This window comes from Triturus cristatus, chromosome 11 (genome assembly GCF_964204655.1).
Source record: "Triturus cristatus chromosome 11, aTriCri1.1, whole genome shotgun sequence".
Lineage (NCBI taxonomy): Eukaryota > Metazoa > Chordata > Amphibia > Caudata > Salamandridae > Triturus > Triturus cristatus.
This window is the reverse complement of record NC_140594.1, coordinates 432090964-432106238: the sequence shown is the minus strand read 5'-3', so window position 1 is coordinate 432106238 and position 15275 is coordinate 432090964. Positions and strand designations below refer to the sequence as shown.

At 42.6% G+C, this 15275-nt stretch overlaps 1 protein-coding gene across 2 annotated transcripts in view; it reads left to right on the top strand.

The window, feature by feature from the left end:
- Positions 1–15275, top strand: part of ANTXR1 (ANTXR cell adhesion molecule 1) — a 493093-nt gene that overhangs the window by 251472 nt on the left and 226346 nt on the right. The window lies entirely within an intron of this gene.

Genomic DNA, 15275 nt, shown 5'->3' with positions numbered 1-15275 from the left:
CCAACTGGTTTGTTCTAATACTGATTGACACATTAAATTACCCAGCAGTGCTTCTTTCATAATTTATGCAGAATTGGATGATGCTGTATTCTGCACTGGGGGATTGCTTTGTTATAAAACACATCAATAAGTTGTCGCTTTGCAATTAGAACAACTGTTAAATAAATCATTACTCTTAAGATTACTAAAGTAGATTATTGATAAAGGACGCCTTTTTATAGCTTCTTAAATAAAGACGCACAAAATGTGTGTCTGCTAGAAGCCATTTTGAGGGTGAGCTGATGTTGGGTGGGTAAACAGTGCAATCCCTAAAAGAAAAGAAAAAAGATTGATGATAACAATTCACAACTCCACACAATTAACTATGTTTTCTATTGTTCAGTCTTGCATTTCGTAAACGGGCAGATTCAGTAGGAAGTTAGCACCAGTAACACTGCATTGTGAAGCAGGCTTTGTGAAACATTTATTCCTAGATGTAAAGACATAATTTTACATTAACAAAGTAAGTATTTAATCCAGATGTAAAATGTGTCCAAGTACTTGGATTATGACTTACCTTCCGTTTTTAAACTGTAAAAAGCTCAAAACCTGTAACATATCTGCTGTTGATATTCCTTTTGGAAACATAGATTGCGTCATTTTTTGAACTTGCCCTTACAAAATTGGCTGAGCAATATTTATCATGGGAAATCTTTTCAATTAAGTATTATCCATGAAGAAAAACAAATTTGAAAAGGCCAGTTGAATCAATGTAACACACTGGAAGATGTGTCTGAATGGTGGGTGATGTTTCCTGAAATCCTTCAGACACAACTGTCCACTTCATGCATGAAAACATATATTTTTAATATATGTAGATGATGGCAAAACATGTTTTGGAGATCAAAGTAACTTCTCATAGAGAAGCTGATATCCAGCAAATAGCATTTTCCTGTGAATGCAAAACCCCTTTTTAAAATGTATGTTCAGAGGTACGCCATTTTATTAAAATAGAAAGGGAACCTCTGATGATCAGCATGGAACATAAATTAAACTTTGGCATCCCAGATTAATTGCAGATTTCTGTTGTCGTGTTCTTCATGAAAATATTGTACGACTGGTGAAGTTCAACATTTCAAAACGGCCTCGCTTCACAAGAGACCACCGCCTCAAGGCACTTGAAACACAAACTGTAGCCCCCTCAAAATAATCTGTAATAGTTTATAAAAAATAGAAAATAGTTCATGAGTAAGGAACATTTATTTTGCTTAGTGTGCTTCAATGTTATGTTGACCACTGTGAATGTTGAATGTACTTTGGCCAATGTTCAATCATATCTGGCTGTTACCATGTGATATTTTTATCTCTTCTACTCCTGGGATTAAATCTCACAGATTTGGGTTCCGTTGGTTTTACATTGAGTAAATTGCATTGCAATTTCTTTTTCTTTTAATTTCTTTTTCACAATTCCGATTTTCAGGTTAGTGTAATGTATTCTGTTTCCTCTCTTAGCAAGTGTTTGACACATTCTGGTTCTTTCTGTTCCTGGGAATCAATTCACAGAGATTAGTGTATTCTACTTTTGAGGCTGTCAAAGGTTTTGTTCATTTCCTCTTGGGATGTATTTCTCAAATGTGAATTACTTTCCATGTGATTAATTCCCGAAATTATGGTGTAATCCTCCCTGTGGCTCAATATATGCAATTTGGGTTTGCTTTTACATGTGATTCATGTCTTAAATTTGGCTGTCTACTTTAACGTGGGCCTATGAATTATTCTCTTTCGGCTAACGTCTCCAGCTTTTGTTTATTCCTATGTGATTAATATCTCAGATTACAATGTATTCTTGTCTATAGCTCAATGTATGCATTTGTTTTTTTTATTGTGCCAGATTTAGATTTGAGGAAATTTGCCTTTTGTATGATCTCCCAGGTTTTTTTGATTCAATGACACTCGATTAGTGGCATAAATTTCACTCTGAGCATTGTAAAACTGCTAAGCAGTCCTCAGTAAATATACTGTGGCAGGTAAACATGGTAACCGCCAGCTGTGTTACCCACAATTTGTTCAGGTCACACACAGGAGCTCTCTAAAGCCACAATAGGAAAATCCAGTCTTTAAAGAGAAAAGGAGAACTGGCTGATGTTTCTCATTCTGCCCTCGCTGAGTTACGTTTGAGTGGAAGAGAGTGCTTAGATTGAGACAAAACTGTCACAGAATCTGTCATTCACAGGTGGTATACATGGAACCCCACCCGACACAAGTTCTAGCACAAATACAGTGTTGTATATTGCCTCAACTGCAGTAGATCTGAGTATAAAATTGAGACAAAACAAATATTGCAACTGAAATATTGCCAGGTTATATTAAAAACAATGCAGCTTTGCTGACGATATGCCAAAGATATGTAGGGACTCCACAAGACCAGAAAGAAGTGTAGTTACTGATAATTATCTCTCAAGTTTATGTCTCTATGGGAAGAGGCACACAGGGTAGGTACTAAGTCACATAAGACCCATTTCAAATCAAAACCTGAGATCTAAATGAGCCAGAAGGAGAAGTAGCAGTTGCACAGCAATCTGGCTTGGAGGGGTTGTGTTTGGAAGGCAGTGTCAAAACACAATGTAGATTTAGGAAAAAGTAATTCTAATGTTATTGTAAAGATGAAGAAAAGCGAGGGCATAACTTGAAAGACATAAAATAAATTAGGGCTATTTGATGAACATTATTCTCATTGTTTATAGGATTGTGGATTTAAAAGTTCAGAGCCCAAGGGATGTCCATTCTTCCAATGGACCATGGACAGTAGGACAGTAGGGGAGAGGGGATGGAAGAGGAAGAAGAAAGTGGTTGCGGCTAGAAGGCAGGATGCCTCACAAACAGAGGGTCTTCCTGAATAGTGTCGAGCGAGCACTAGCTGTCTTAGAGACCACATGAACCTCAAACCACTCTTGATCATGGAGTAGACTAATGACAATGTTCACTTAGAGTCACAGGGGGCCTTATTACAGTAAGTGCCCTGGGCGCGCAACGGGCGTTTGCGCCTTCTCCTCCCCTTGGGGCACTTTGGTATTACAGAAGAGGGAGCATATGCTTGTGCACTCAGCACTAACTTCAGGGGGCATTCCCTCATTTGCCTGGGGGCATGCCCTATGCAAATGAGGGCATTCCTTTGCCTCTGTGCCCACGCCGCATTACTGACGGGGGCGCAGAGGCAAAGAAGCTCTCAGGGGTTGCACTCATGCACTGCCAACTTAAAGGTGGCCCACTGTGGTTGTGCCCCCTGAGAGCAGCCTTCTGTAGGGGGAAAGGGGGTAGACATCCTCACTGACTGCACCTGCCTGCAAGTGGATCTCTAATCCCCTATACAAGTGCACATGGGTGCTTCCTGCACTGTGAAAACACGAAGCGGTGGCAAACAGCCGCTCTGTGTTTTCATATGAATGCGCTTCCCCAGGGCAGCGTGAGTTCGCAGGTGCCCTGGGGGCAGCACATTCACTGTAATAGGGCGCAATTTCATTGTTTGCACAAACAATGAAAATACATAACAAGGCCACAGATGGGCATTTAAATAAGCAGTACTTAATTCACAAAAACTGGATTCAAATTTTAGGGGAATTTAAGTGGGCAATCTTCATGGATTTCTGGACTCAATTGACAGATTCCTATGAAGTTATACTGGTCAAAGAGGATTAGCCACCCCACACGTTATATACAACACTCCCACCAAAGAGGCTTTAATGGTAGTCTTCTCTTTGCAAGTGCCCCGGCTACTGAAGGGCCGCTATGTCACTAAGTGGGCAGCACAAATGGCTCCAGCACTATCTAAAAATCATGCCAGTTTTTTTTTAATTCATTTTTTTGCAGAGTTTTATATAGTGCGAACTTGACCCGAATCAGGTATCAGAGCGCTTTACATATCACCAGTTATGTTACATGAGGACACACATTCATTTTTGTTAAGCACGGGGAGATTAAGTGATTTGCCCAGAATCACAGGATGTTCAGCGTCATTGCCAAGACTTGAACCCAGTTCCCCAGATTTGAGTTTGGCCGCCCTAGCCGTTAGGCCAACTCCTCTCCCCCAAGAGAGTTGACTCAAGAAAGCATTTTCTTGTGATACCCTTTAGAGATGAACCTCAGGTTGAGACGCAGTATCCTATATAACTGAAGTGAAAGCAGGATCAGAAATGTATATTTGATAATATGCAATCTCAGAGGATGAACAACCCATGTCATTCTACCAAGAAGACCTAATGATACATGTTTAAAACCAAATAAATCCTGGAGATTAGTACTGGACTATCACAGTTTAAACACTCATTGTAAAACATACACTGTACAGAATACACATTGGTACTAGATTAATGACGCAACAAACATGCAATAAATGCAAGACCACTATTGACATAGCAAATGGGTTCTTCACCCATAGTATAGTCCTTGAATCATACTAACATCATTCCAGGGCCGGACTGGGAACAGAAACCGGCCCTGGCAAACTGCTCAGCCCCCCAATCCCCCCCCCCTCCAGAGAGGGGGAGTGCAGCTGATTTTGTTACGGGGCTGATATTGCCGACCCCCGGTAACAAAAACGGCCCCCCGGGGGCTCATAATCGGCCCCCACCCTAGCAGCCTACCGGCGAAACGCCCGGTGCCTGCTATGGCCGGTCCGGCCCTGCATCATTCACATTTACGGCAACACAGTATGGACCACGAGAAGCCTCAAGTGCATTAAAGATTATTTTTTTTTCATACCCTTTCACTGAATTGATGCAGGAGGATTTGAGTGTGGCCTTTTATGTAGATGAAACATACATCACTAATGATGACTTAGATGAAGAACCTCCGATGGAGGAAGGAACTTCAGGAATGCCAAGATATGATATTTGAGTGGAATAGTCCTAGCATATGGGCTGTACATTGACTGAAAATATTGCACCAGAGTTCCCTGGATAAATGTGTGATATTGGCACCCCCAAATACTCTACAAAATTCCTGGCATTAGTGAGATGTCTGAATTTTGGATGATCAAGCTTTAGTTACTTGTTAATATACTAATGTGTAAAGTTATGCAACGCATCCCTCTATACCTTAAAGTGCCTTCAGACTCCATCATAAATCCATGTGTCTAACCCCGCCCCTTCAACCTTTAACTTATATACCGTTTCTCGGCATGACATGCAATGGGGAAGGCTCATCTCATTTTTGGTATCATTATCATTATAAAGGATACAATACCTCCTCTTCAAATTCTATGCTGAAGATTGCTTCAAATCTCTTTCCTACTTCCTGCAGGTGAGGACACACAATGTCATCTATTTCTTCAGTTGCTGCACTTACAAACAATGTGTGCGCCGGAGACTAAAACGTGTCCTTCTCAGTCTTGTTAGCATGAGTTTGAGGAGACATTGCAACTCAAGCACACATTTTTTAACTGCAAAAGTTAAAATTGACTAAGTTGGCCTTCTCTCTGCTTCCCAGCCTTTCACTTGTACATTACATGCACATCATTGGATCGCAAAATGCAATGTTAAGTGAGCACACATTACATGCAACAAGGGCTGTATTGCATGCAACACTGAAGACATGTAAAACCCTTGACACACGTCACGGCTGTACCCTCAATTGACTTGTCTAAACTTTTGTTAAAGCCTGTAGTACAATGCGGCAGAAACAGCAACAGTGGCATAAGAGTTAGTTATTGATCATTCAAGCAGGATTTGTAAAGCGCAGCTAATCAGCCCGAGGGTATCCAGGCGCTGGGAGTCGGGTAAATCGGGTGGCATCAGTTGAATAGCCAGGTCTTGAGTCCCCTTCTGAATTCTGGGAGCGAGGGTGAGGTCCGGAGATGGAGGGGGAGGCTGTTCCAGGACTTCGCTGTGAGGTAGGAGAAGGAGCATCTTCCACTGTTGCCTTGGCGGATGCGGGGAATGTGAGCGAGGGAGAGGGAGGCGGATCACAGGAGTCTGGAGGGTTTGTGGAAGCACAGGCAGTGGTCAATGTACGCTGGTCCTTGGTTGTGCAGGGCTTTGTAGGCGTGGGAAAGAAGTGGGCTGCAGTGTAGACTTACCTTAACCACATGAAAAATGTAAAACGCATGGCTTCGGGTCTGCCTTCCTTGTTCTGAACTGCAGTGAGAACGCTGCATCAGGTACATGTCAATGGAAGCTCTTTTAGCAGGTACAAAAGCCTGTTTTAGACATTAGCTAAATCACCTGTATGTAGTACCTTGAAACCTGCATAGCAGGGGTGTATAATTCCCAAAGTTGGTACAGGATTATTGTTTATATTGATATGTCCCTGCAGTAAAGAGGCACAAAAATGTGTTTTCACTGCATGTGCTGAGGTCGTTTTTTCCATGACAGAAAACCTATTTGTGAATAAAAGTAATTTTTGGATCAGTCATGAATGAAAATAGCTACAAAGATCATCTGAGCACCATTGTCATATTTATGACAAAATCCAATTAAACAGAGTGTATAGATTTTTGTAAACTATACTACAATGGTGAGTGTATAAACTCTTGTTTGTCTCTCACTGAGAGCCTGGAAAGTAATTCCATGTTCTGTTAGGCTGTCCCTCCTCATTAATTAGTCTCCATGGTGAGGTGTGAAATGTATTTCCTCCAAGAGAAAAATAGGCCGGGGCCTGTCATCAACAAGGCAAACAGAAGTCATTATTGGCTACTTAACTTAGAACGTGGAAGTGGGGAGTGGGCATAGCCGGAAGATGAGATTTACAAAGAACCAAAGTAGCATGTTCACAGGATTGTTATAGTGCTAGGGGTACCTTTGATGCCCCTCTGCTCCCTAACAGAGGGGCATATTATCAAGACAGGCGATAAAATTATCGCTGCTTTAGCGGCAGAAAACTGCCGCTAAAACGGCGATAATGGGCTTGATAATGTGCTCTATGGAATTCCAATTGAAGCCCATGTTAGATGTGAAGGACATCTAACCTAAGCTTCAATTGGAATTCCATAGAGCATATTATCAAGCCCATTATCGCCGTTTTAGCGGCTAAAGCAGCGATAATTTTATCGCCTGTCTTGATAATATGCCACAGGGTGTCTCTACTCATTGCAGGTGAGGAGCTCACCCCGGAGCCAGCCACGCTTGGTTTTCCAGGATTGTTTCCTCAATTAAGTAATACAGCTAAGGGGCAGACTCAGAGCTTTGCATATAGCGATCTGGTGATTGTAGAAGAGTTTCAAAGCAAGTCTCCCTGGAATAGACTTGAATAATACAAAATCAAGTGTAGTATCAGAAGGCTGATTTAGCCATGAACATTTTGTGAGGATTGAATTGGAAGTTGTTACTGATCACTGACTCGTAGAAAGGAAAGTTTTCCTCCACCAGACCAAAATGTTCCCTATTCGAATCCTTACTATCAATACAATCATGTTTTAGATGATATCAGTCTAATTTTATTATATTTTGCATATTTATTTAGCCACCTCTATAAGAGAGTCCTAAAGTTTTGGACTGCATGAACTGTTATTTCAGTCACTGGCTGCTGTTTGAACAGTCGTCAGACAAGAGACTTGGTGCCCCTGCAAGAAAGACCTATTGAAGAGGACATTTAGAGGGGAAGTCAACATCGACTCCGTAAGGTGGACTTCCTGACAGATTTCAAGGTAATCACAGACTATGGAAGTCTAAGTTGACCATAAACGTAACTAAGGGGACACGCTGAAAATCTTACTTAGATCTGGCTCTCTTGAACCTGAACTATATTTTGAAGGAGTGCAAACGGAGATCCAGTAATGGAAATCTGACTGTTCAAGCTAAATGTAATCGACAGATCCATAGTGTGAAGTTAATCTGGATGGGGGGAAGCCAGCTCTGGAAACCGCTGTGTTTAAAACTGAAGGCTTAACCTAGTGTGCCAACTTAAAAAAAACCTTGAGAACAAACCTATTTAAAGTTGCATTCTCAACACCCTGTTATTGCCAAACGTCCAAGAAGTGGAACGGCCCCATGTACATGGTTTGACCCCACTGAAGATAGAATCTGAAACGTCTTTTTTGTGACTCGATCCCCTCTCCCTACATATGTTGCCTCATCCATTCTTAGAATACCCTTGAAGAACTAAGAGGTCTTACTGTCTTCAGTGTGCTATAGAGGATATTTGTCCTAATCCGGAGCTTTACAAAACAATGATGTACATAAATATGGTCATATATGCCATACAATGCCTAAGCAAAGCTCTAAGTCCTTTCCTGATAGGTCGAAGTGCAGTCATCATTTGTCCAAGAAAGGTTGATAGATGTCAAAATTCTGCATTCGTTTGCCTCAGTGGAGTCATTTTACGGCCACAGAAGACAAATGCATCAAACATCCCTCTTGATTTTTGTGCAAAAACAGAGATTTAGCAACATATTAATGCCCTAGCATTGAAACTGATAGATCTGATAATTCTCTCCCTCATTTCTCAAAGCAGTCCAAAAAAGCCTGAAACATATGTGATAATCACCCATCACTGAACAAAACCATCTGCAGATCCTAAGGTCCTAACCAACTGTCACCCAATTTCAGATTTACTGATTCTGAACTAAATCATGATGATGGGGTAGCTCATCAAACCCCAAAAAACCTGAAATAAAATGACATTTTCAACAACGGTCAGTCTAGTTTTATACCAGCAAAGACCACTGAATTCTTGCTTGCCAATATTAAGGAGGGGCTCTTTTCGTCCCTCACCACAAACACTCCGGAAGCTCAGGTCCTTCTTGGCCTATCTGCAGCATATAATACAGTGGGCCATGGAATTTAATTTGGTTGCCTGTAACATGTACTGGCATCTCATGCACACAATTGTGGTTGTTCTGAACTATCTTGCCAGGTCGAAGCCAAAAGATAAGAATTAAGCAGTTTTAACTCAACGACCAAGCCCACAGATCGCTGTCATCCATCTCTTCAACATGTATGGGTAACCCTTGCCTGAGGTAAGTACTGCAATTGAAGATGCATGCTGGGGACATGTAGATACACATCTGGCCCAAAAATAATAAGGACGAAAATAATCACCTCAATTCTGCTAAAGATATGTGTGTCATAAGTAGTGGTTTGGTGTGTTAGATATGGGTGCTCCATGTGTAAAGTTATACGCAGTGCATTGGAGGAGTTCGATTAGGTTAGGTTAGGATAGGATAGGATAGGAGAGGATAAGATAGGTTGGGTTAGGTTAGGTTAGATTTAGTTAGGTTACATTAGGTTATGTTCCCCTTATTTGTATAGAGAGCTTCTACCATGTCTATGGTCCACCTAATTTTTTCCGTCACATTTAAGGGATTAGTAGGTTTTGTTTGCATCAAAACTATGTCCGCACATGAAACTTGTACGTTTTTGTCAACCTCGGCTAGTATGCCTTCATTGTAGATCATTTTATGTATTTAAAAGAGTGTTAAAATGTGACCCTGGGGTATCAGAACGCTTTAACTAGCAAAGACAAACAAAAACCGTACAAAGACAAAAGCTCTGAATGCTCACCAAAGATATGGTAACATACGTCATTCAGTAAAATACAATGTCAGGCTCTCGACTGTGGAGCAGGTAGGAGTGGATTTAACCAGGAATCGTATCCATGTTCATTGAGGTCATTGGGGAGGGGAAAGGGTCTGTGTGCAGGGGGAAAAGAAACACACAGAAAACAGGATCTGTGGTCATCTTTTGTCAGGTGTGGTGATTTCCAAATGAATTATTGGCTCATACTAGGGGAAGGTTCAGCATGGATGTAATCTATTCATCAGAATCACTTTGACCTCCTTTTTAGGTTGAGCCTAGAGTCAGCGTGCATGCGCTGCTCTGCGAGACTATCTACAATAAGGCTTTAACCAAGCCCATCAACCGTCATTCGCTCTCTGTTATGCCAATGAAAAATGTTGGCCCCCTATTGGTGTACAGCTTTCCAAAATCCCTCCCCTGGGTGCTTGGTTGACACCCAGGCGATTTCACTTTGTGAACATTTTTGTTGGCCATCATACTGCTTTCAGCTTCCATCTGTTACAGCCGGTGATGGCCCCTCTGTCTGTATCGTGTCTCGCTAAAGCCCCGGCTCCCATGCTCCATCACTACCCATGGGATGGAATTTCAACACCCTGCTTTTGAAAAGGTTATTACTTCGCGCTATGTTCTGCAAGACTTAATGTATCTACAATATGGGCTTTAGCCAAACCCATCGACCGCCACTCGCTCTCTGCTGTACCAATCAAAAATGCTGGTCCCCTATAATTACTATCCACATAATTCGAAGCACACCATGCCACATAATTCCAGTACACAAATCCACTCTACACCACACAATTCCACGCCACACAATTACACAACTAAGTAGCCCAATCCAAACTGCATAATCCCACAACAGACCACATAAATACACTCCATAACACATGACTAAAAAACATTGCCATTTACAATGCCAATAGCTCCAACAAATTCTAGACCTATTGCATTAGTAAATAACATTGTCATTGTCAATATCTGCAACTCCAACAAATGCGAGAACTATTGCATTTCCAATGCTTGTTGAACATCACTGTTGAAGGGCTCGTCCCAGTCCCAGTCTCAGGCAGAAGGGAGTTTAAAATTCTGGGGGCTGATCTGGAGAAGATGAGAGCATGTGTCTTTTTTTTCTTGAATCTTGTTTCTAGTCCCAAGTCACTTTAAAAAAAACATTTCCAATGAATATCTTAATTATGCACACAATTTGAAAAAGTCATCAGTCCATTCTTGCACGCCAGCCAGCCATCGAGCCTTAACTTACATTTAATTGAAATTTCAGGCACTAACTCCTAGTGATTTAAACATGAATGGCCTCAAATCTACATTTGTATCAGCTCCAAAACTGACATCACCACATTGTGGCTATGCATACACTTAACAGTCACAGAGAGCATTAGAGAGAACAGATGTCAGAATCTCTGGCTGCTGACCAAAACAATTTTGTGCAGTCAACAAAATGTTCTGTTTTTTCATGAATCCTAGCTTCCTCAACTAAACTTCTTTGGGGTTGAGGAGCGCTGGTTGCTTAGAGCTAGCTCAGAAAGCATTAAGTTAGCCGCATAAACAACGGCTTCCCTTTGGTGTATTGCCACAGTTTTTTCTTGGGTCATTTTGGCCTCTACACTGAGAGTGGAGAGGCAGAAAATATTATTGAAAATCAAGCTGGGTCATTCTCCACTTTGGTTCTTCAACACAGCCTTCACGAGAACTGACTATCTGGCAATATACCAATTGCACGACAACGAGGGAGGAGAAACACATGCAGTAATTTTATGGCCAATAAAGATGCATATAAAATAGCACATGAGCATAAGAAACAGCAAAATAGAAATAGGTATATACATATAATGTAGATGAATAGTCACTATGGTTCCTTTATTGGCTTTATCTGGGAGTCCCAATGATCAAAAACCTAAAATAAATGTATCAGCTTACATATGCTGCTTCCCTCACTACATTAAAACTCATAGGGTCTCATTTACAAGCCCTTGCACTGCCGGTGAGACAATTTTATTATGGGAAAAGGTGACGTACCAGTGGCGCAAGGGGCTTTTAAATAAGCCCCATAAGGTGTAAAAAGAAACTTGAAATATTTTAAACTAACACCAGTTCTAAGTGTTGTTTTTGGGAGATCTTTAAAATAATGATAAGTGGATAAAAAATTGGTGAAAACTTGAGACCAGTGAGAGCTGATGGGATTGAATTATCAGTTATTGAAATAACAATTGCCAGCACAGTAGAAACAAGCATTGAAGGATACAAAACATTTCAGTTACATGTAGTTTTTGAGGCAACAGAAAATATGCACACTAAGGCCTCGATTATGAGTGCCTCACCTTGAAGCAGATGTGAGCACATGCACAGTAGAGAGGGACAATGGCTAATGTGGGCTGACCACTTGCCCATTGCCATATGCAATAGTAAGTGGAAGCAAAATGTGAATGCCACTTGAACAGGCCAATGGGTGAAGTAATTTGAGCTTCACCGTACTGTCATATTTGAGCGTAGCAAAGCACCGCAATGGGAACACCATTGCACATTCCTGCAAACAGTCCATGCCCTGCGGCATCTAGGGTTGCATTTAGACAGGGGGGCACACAATGTGCCCCACCCTGCATGCATCCCCTGGTGCAGAGGCAACAGGGGTCCCTGTGGGACCCCCTTAGTTTCCTCAATGCCCCATTGTGCATGGTGGTTGGACCACCATGAAAACTGTGGCAGTGAGGAAACTAGTAATATGCTTGGCGGTGCAGCAGCTGTACCGCATTCCTTTTTCACATTTCCTTCACACTGATCTCTCGTTCGCTCTCTCTACGGGGCATATTATCAAGGTCCGGCGTTAAAATTAACGGCGCTTTATCATCAGAAAACTGCCGCTAAAGCGGCGATAATGGGCTTGATAATATGCCGTAGAGAATTCCCATAGAAGCCCATGTTCTGGTGTCTACATGGGCTTCTATTGGAATTCTCTGCGGCATATTATCAAGCCCATTATGGCCGCTTTAGCTGCAGTTTTCTGCCGATAAAGCGGCGATAATTTTAATGCCGGACCTTGATAATATGCCCCTACCTTTCTTCCTCTCTGTCTATAAATTCTCCCTTCTCTCACTCCTCTGCCTCTTGTGTAAGCTCTCTCTCAATCTTTTGTTGCCTCCTAGATCCTTACTACCTCACTCTCTCAATTTCGGTCTCCCTTTTGAGCTTAACTTCAGTTTTCTTTTTTGTCTTGAAAATTCTCCCTTTCTTCACTTGTGTTTTTTGTGTCTCTCACACTCATTTCCACCCAGCCCTTGAAATCCCTTGAATCCTGTACTCCACCTAATACTATATTCTGTTGTGTTTTGTTTTATTTATTGCCTTGCTGTAGTCAGTATTTGTTTCTTTAGCAAACCCTAACATTTGCAGAAGACCATTGCCCATAGCAATTCAATGGATTGCTGTCCTTGTGAGTGCTTTGAGCTCCTCATTCTTCCAAATATGATTCAGGGAAGAGGAGGCGTCTTGTTCTACCCCTGCTAGTAGACCAACCACCAGCCTGGTTTTGAGTTGGATGGTAATGGAGAAGCCACCTTTTTCTGGAGAAAGTGTTAAACCAGAGGAGAATCATCTGGTGGCATTACTTTTACTGTACTATCTGTGTAACCACTGGCAATCGCTTGGGGTAGCATTCCAACCATCGCTCTTTTGCCCACAATGCCAATTGAGTTTGGACACAGCCAAAATCAAATCAGTCTTGATTCTGCTCCAACAGGACAGTCCAGCCCGAGCTGGCGGGCCAAGACCTCCCTGAACCGGAACACAAGCAACCCAAGACTGGTATCGCCCTGATTGGGGCCCGTTAGTTCGGTGTGGCTTGGTTCCAGTGGCACATTGAGCAAGGGACTCATGTCTATGACAAAGCACACATTGATCTAAGAGCCTATTCTAAAATACTGAGCAATCTACAACATGAATTGTGCAGGGGCTGATACCACTTTCAAGAATGTGATGCAGGCTAAGATGTGGTAGGCACCATGGTACATGCTTTCTTTTTAGAATGTTGTGCAAGCTGTGGGAAGGCTTAAGACCTCTTTCGAGACCACTAAGTAGACTGTGACATTATAGGCAGGGTTACCATTTCAACAGCTGGCAGTACTCCAGGTGATCAAATCCCACCTTTTATCATTCAAAGGTCATTTTTAGCTTTCTCCTACAGAAATATACCAGTGGGTGACATTGAAAAGGATCAGTTGAAGTTAAAATGTTTCTTGTCTTGTTGCATTTTTCGTTAGCGCTGGGCTAATTTAATTTTTGAAGATTCTGATGGGTTAATTATCGGCACAATATCCTACACCAATCATTCAAAGAACGAAAAGCAATTTTGTAGGTAGATATGTTTGCTATTGCTATGTCGCAGGTTGTTTAGTATTTCAGAAAATGTGTATTAAAATGGAAACTGCGGTGCATTTGTTTTAAATTAAGTAGGATTTCAAGATGTCCACACCAGGGCAAGTTAAAGAAAGGGGTGGACTTGACGTGTATTCTTGTTTTGTGTATAGTTTTATTCCCAGCTAGAGCCCAGGATTGCAGATTGTGTGCCGTCAGAAGAATAACTCCCCAAGTTTTCCACACTGCGAAAAGTAAAAAAAACTAATTAAATGAGAGTTATGTAACCAAATGGATGTGTCATGTCTGTGGCACGATGAAAACATGCTGCAGCAAGGCAGCCCGGAGAAGGCCCGGGGCCGCGAGCCGACGCCGACTCCGCCAGCTCCGTGGAGACGTCGAGGAGTCAAGGTTTTGCAAGAAGCAAAATGGGATGTTCCTGGAAACAGTCTGCGGCTCCGTTTGTTTTTGCTAAATTGCAAACAGTTTATTAGTCCGAAAGCCAGGCAGAGGATGCTGATGGCCTATCGGAAACGTGCTATTCCCCCAGTGGCTGCCGGGGAGCCGAGGGATTTTACTGGCTGGCCTCTTGCACTCACAAACCCCCTACAGAGCAGCTCAGAAACCAGTACCGCACTGGGACACCAAAAGCAACCGTGACAATAAAAGCTCAAACTGGCGTCGCTTCCTGCCTTTTCTCGTTCTTTCCATCCTCCCAGTGCCTCTTCCTCTTCTCTCCCTTCTCTCTCCTCTCCCTTTCTGATCCTTTCTCTCTACCTTCCTCCGCCCTCTCTCTACCTCCTCCCTCCATGCCTGCTGCAATTCATTTCATGGAGTTGGGGCAAATGATGGAGATGCCAGTCACCGGGAGCAGCCCTGGGCTTCCAAAATTGGCCCCCAAGGACTCCAGTGAACCTGTGGACATGTCCAGTGAAATTAAAGGCCTGCCCAGCCCTGTCAGAAACAGGCAACATACATATGTGTATAGAAACACCAAGTGTACATAGAAACGAAACACATGCAACAACATGCACAGTTTGGCATGCAAAATATTGCATAGTACCCCCAGGGGCACCCCGCTGTCCCCCCTCCCCCATAGTAGGTTACCCAAATGACACACACAAGACAGTTGGAGTTGGGTAACAATGCTGTAGGTTTATTACATAATTCCAGAATATGTAATGGGTGGGTTATCTTACGGGCGATCCAAGGGCAGGCAACCAACTGGGTCGCCTGCCCGCCTGATGAGCCGGGCAGCGCGGGAGCGATGCCCGCTGATGCTGCCATCCATGTGATTCTTTCTACGATCACGTGCCGTTGGTAACTTCTACTCACGCCCCCCTATCGGGGCGGAGCGTCGCTTAGCAAGCCCCCGGTTGTTCAGGCCCACAACCGCCCGCAGGACTAGCGGGGCGCTGACACGGC